Source organism: Panthera tigris, chromosome B4 (assembly GCF_018350195.1).
Source record: "Panthera tigris isolate Pti1 chromosome B4, P.tigris_Pti1_mat1.1, whole genome shotgun sequence".
NCBI lineage: Eukaryota > Metazoa > Chordata > Mammalia > Carnivora > Felidae > Panthera > Panthera tigris.
This window is the reverse complement of record NC_056666.1, coordinates 62,537,764-62,543,099: the sequence shown is the minus strand read 5'-3', so window position 1 is coordinate 62,543,099 and position 5,336 is coordinate 62,537,764. Positions and strand designations below refer to the sequence as shown.

At 39.1% G+C, this 5,336-nt stretch overlaps 1 pseudogene; it reads right to left on the bottom strand.

Annotated features, from left to right (window-relative positions):
* Positions 1 to 2,375: 2,375 nt before the first annotated feature.
* On the bottom strand, positions 2,376 to 2,925 carry LOC102962596 (annotated as a pseudogene).
* Positions 2,926 to 5,336: the final 2,411 nt, after the last annotated feature.

The window sequence follows — 5,336 nt, the reverse complement described above, 5'->3', positions numbered from 1 at the left end:
TGGCTTTATCCCTAACGTTCAGTAAACTGCCAGACACATAGGGTACATTTTGAATGAATGAATGCTTCCACTGGTTCCAATCCTCTCTGGAGCTTTCCTGGTATAATCTGCAACTGTCCCACATACGTGGAGGGCAGGGAGAGACTGAAGAAAGAGGAAAGCCACTCTAGGCTGGTACTTGACAGTTTTAATAATAGCAAAGAGAACTTACATGTGAGGCTTGTCTTGGGCCGGAAGCAAGACAAATGGATCCCTGTGCCCACGCTCCAAATCTTCAAAGTTTATAAAGAGGCCCTAACTGGGCTCAGTTACATATGCCTTGTAGGTGTTTTTAATACCAGATCGCCAGCTGAAGGCTATGTCCTTGGAGCAGCCTTTGGGAGAGGGAAAGGCAAGTGGGAAGTACATTCTAAGGACAGGAGAGGGAGTGAAGAGCCTTTCAGTTCCCTGGGCCCAGCCCAGAGTCACTTCTTTTTGATGATGTTCCCCAATATCCATATGCAGAGCTGCTGGGTATAAGCATCAAATGTGTTGAAGAGCACAGAATTTGAAACTATGAGTTATAGGCCTTCTGAACCAGATACCGGCAGTATTATCCCTTCCATAAGGCTTGTGTCAGTTCATTATGAAGAAGGTCAAGAAGGATTATTCAGAGAACAAAAGAGACAATTATCCTCTTTGAGAAACTGCCTGGTTCAACAGTGGCAGGATGAAGAAGAGACAAAGGAGTGTAGGTAACAGTGGGGGCTGGAGAGTTCTGAGACCAGAGGAGATGAGACTTCAGTGGGGACAGTTTCACACTTCACGGGGACATTAAAATAGCTCTGGCCAGACCAAATTAGATAGCACATGCGCAGTCACTTGTCAAATCCTTCTGCTGTCAGTGAGGCAAAGCAGAAAGAAGTTAGGAGGCAAAGATAAGGTGGATACAAGAAAGAAGTGGGAATCAAGAGGGGTAAAGGGTCAGTCTCTGGAAAGTTGGGCAGACAATGCAATTACTTGCATCAGCTGAGACTAAAGAGAGGAAAGTCATTCTCATTCCAGGTAAGGAGAGGTCCTCTGACTCACCGCTCTCAGGGCACTCCTGGGCCTTTGCAGTCAAATGCAAGCTCGAGTCAAAGTGATAATGGGGCTCCTTGCCTCTATTTCACTCCCTGGGATTTACAGAGAAACGACAGAGTGCCAAGCTCTTCAAAAGTCTCCAAGGATTACATGCCCTGGCAGGAAGGTGATCAGAATGTAATGACTCATCCCAGCTTGTTGCCACTCAATAACATGTCTGTCTTCTTCATGACAAAGAGAATAAAGTCAGGAAACTTTTTTTTTTTTTTTTTTTTAGATAAAATTATGAATCCAAAAAGGCAGGAGAATAAATCAATTGCAACAAAGAAAAAGTTCAAAAGAGATAAGGCCTTATAATTACTGCCATTAAAAACTTAAAAGTCTGCACATCAAATGGCTGCTATTTATGGAGTTAATAGGGGAAGAAAATTGCAGTATGTGCTTAAACTTCTAATATGCTTTCACCATTCTCATCATTAAAAACTACAGATAAAAATGCATATGCTTAATTTTTTAAAATGAAAATACCCTGCTAAATATAGTTCTTATACGAATAGAACATGTGACTAAAAAGTATCAACCGATCTTCCTGTGCGGTTTGTGGCCTTCTAATAGGCTTAATTACTGATGTCATCAGTTCTAACAGGCTTAATGACTGGTGTCTTTGATAATTATTATTTGCCGCATTGCTTTCTTGTCAAGCCACAAGTATCTGCCCAAGGACACCGCGCTGAGAAGGAGTAAGAGGGTCTACGAAGGCTGTAAGGAAAGTATAGGTTGGATGGTGCACCTGAAGAGGGTGCAGCATCTGGGGATGAGGAAAACGAGCTTAAGGCAAAGTGTGTGGCTTTTCATTGGTATATTTTCAGCTATGAGACAGCCATGTGATTGTGGTATGTGATAAACACAAGAGCTTTCCTTCTGTGATCGCTTGCCTGAAGCCAAATCACACAGGATACAAGATGGATCTTTGAAAGTCATAATTACACCTAATTCTCATGCTGAATTACCACAAAAAAACAGGTCTCGGGCAGGCATGTATCCACCTGCTGGGAGCCAGCATCATGAGTCTGGATAGTCCTGGAGGTGTCATCCTCACGCACCTCAGATGATCCCAGCTCACTGCTCTCAACAAAGAGACCAGCTTCTCTTTCTTTTTCTTTCTCTCTCTCTCTCTCTCTCTCTTTCTCTTTTTTCCTAAGAAAAAGTCCCAAATCAATATAGCTTTTATTTCATCATTAAAATATCACAAATCAGTCTTAAAAATTATTTGGCATCTTGCCATTTCTGTAGCTGGCTGGACAGCTTATTCATCAGTGTGCTGATGAAACATAGACACCATGCAAAATTTTTCTGAAATCCTTGTTTTTAACTGTTGTGGTTTGCTGAGTCAAAGCAGCTGAGTTGGATACAAGTTCAAGGCCATTTCCTTCATGAATTACCTCCTCTTTCTGGGCTTGAGGTACAGAACAAGCAACACCTGGCCTCATCTGAACCCTGCGGATGTACTTTTCGCCCAAGAAATTTTGGATTTCCGCAAGAGAACCATTCTCCTGAATAACAACGATGATGGGGAAGTAAGCATACACAGACCTCATCTTGTTATGGAAGCCTGGTGTGACACCCTTGACCATGCTCTATACATGACCACAGGTAGTGCAAACACAAGCCAGTTCTTTTCTCTTTCTGTACCATTTGTCAATCTCTTCTTTTTCTTTCCAAGAAGACTGAGTTCCACATTCATGTGATCCCAGTCCCTTTGCAGGTTCCTCTGGGGCGCCTCCCAATAACAGTGCATCCTTTCAGAGTGATGTCGACGTTTTCTGGAACGTCGACAGCCTGATTGCTGAGAATGGTCTTCATTCTCACAGTAGATGCAGCAAAGAGCAACGGGACCAGCTTCTCATTTCTCGTTCCCACCACCTTTCTTTTCCCCCTCTGTACTTAACATTTTGTACAACTCGGCTGTTAGCGACACCTGTGGACCCGGGCAAGGCTCACGGACCACCATAGTCAGGGGCTGCTGCTCACGATAAAGCTAGTGGTTTTAGGGGTGCTCAGAGAGAGGGCCACCCAGGCCTTGAGTCAGCCACCACAAATGCCCACTCAAGAAGCTGCAGGATCCACATGGAGAAGCTGTAAAGAGGTGTAATGAGCCCAGGATTCACAGTATAATGACAGAGATCCACACCTACATGGTTGAACTCAAGTCACTTAAACTCAACAAACCTCAGTGTCCTCATGTAAACTCTAAACGAAAATGCGTCCCTGATGAGGAAGATAGAGTTCTAGCTCTCTTCACCACTCAGGCCTGTCCATGTCAGTGCATGTAAAGTAGTGTAACAGAGTACAAGCCACACACACACTCCAATGAGAGGCAACAATTAGACACAACTGCTCCGTGAATACTTACGTTGCTGGAAGCCTAGTTAGGTTTGATGTAACTAAATAAATTAGCATGATACATTTTGATCATATGTTTTCAGGTTCACTGAAGTATAAGTGACAGATGAAACATGTATATATTTAAGGTATAATAACCTGAAGTTTTGATATACAAACACATTGTGAAGTAATCACCACAATCAAGCTGATATACATTTTGATAGTATTTTTTTTAGAAATAATAGTGGTTATCATAAGTGCTTGGGACTTTCTACTATTATTTCTGAGATAAATAATGCAAGTAGTTGGTATTTATGTTTAAGGACACAACTCTGAAACCAAAATCCTTAAAACTTTTTTTTTCATATGTCTGGATCTAAGTAAAGAATATTTAGAAATTCATGGTAAGCCATAACAAACTTTTGCAAGTACTTGTCTGTGTGAAGCAAGAGTTTTCTCAATACTGTGCAGCCAAAATAAAGACTGAAATAAACTGGGTACAGATATAAGTTTGCAGCTAACAGGTATTTTTCGATTCCAAACTTTTTTCTTCACCAAAAAAGCTTTGTGGTTCTTACCGATTGATTTTATAATAAATAAGTGTTAAAACTTTGAGTTTATACATTTGTACTAGCAAAATAAATAATATTTATTACAATGGGGTCCCCTATTAGATTACATTTGGACAAAAGGTTTAGTACTATATTTTTAATGAAAATTTGAAATCCAGTGTGTTAAGAGAACGTCTCTGTACATTATTCCTCCTACTTGATATAAAAATAGGAAAATAAGAGTTTCTCTAGCTTTGGGATAGGGAAACGAGATCATAAACCAAACACACTCCCAAACACCATGATGTCTGTCTCTCTCACCAGCATTGTGCAGGTCCCCAGAAACCAAATGAGCATAAGAGGAGGTAAGAAGCCATGGGATGGAAATATTCCTCAATACAACACTGGCGCATACTTCTAAAAATCAAGTTCAAGATTCTTTTAATTTGAGAAGAAATGTGGCTCACTAAGAAATAACAAGTAAATATAAGGTCTATTAGCAATTTAACTCTATTCTAACCTAATCACTAAGTAGATAAGAAAAGACTCAACTTCCAGAATGTATATCATGAATTCAACAAATAATGGGCATTCAACAAATAATGATACATGTTTGTTTAATTTAATTTAATTTAATTTTTTAAATATGTGAAATTTATTGTCAAATTGGTTTCCATACAACACCCAGTGCTCATCCCAAAAGATGCCCTCTTCAATACCCATCACCCACCCTCCCCTCCCTCCCATCCCCCATCAGCCCTCAGTTGATACATGTTTGTGAATAAACACTACACAATTGTCTTAAAATGATGTAGTTATATAATTTTTAATGACATGGGAAGATGTCCAAAATAAATTTTTAAGTGAATAAAAAGATTTTCAAACAGTATTAATACCATGAGAGAGCATGGTCTTTAGGGTCAGGCTCCCAGGTTCAAATCACAATTGTGGCATTTCCTAGCCAAATAAGTTAATATACCTCTCTGTGCCTCAATTCCACCATGTGTAAAATAGATTAACAGAAACTACCAAATATGGTTGTTCGGAGTTTAATTAAGGTAATGCATCTAACATGATTAGAATATATTAAGTGCTCAATAATTTTAGTAATTATAATTATTTTAGTAAAAATGTGTTATGTACATAGAAAAAGTAAAGAGACATCAAATATTAATAGCAGTTCTCTTTGGTTTTGAGGCTATAAATAATCTTATTTTGGGATGGTTTATCTTCATTTTCTATTTTTTTTCATTGAACATTATCAATTTGGTAAAATTTATGTTTTTAAGTATATTTTTATTTTTTAAATTTATTTAATTATACTGAGAGAGGGAGAGA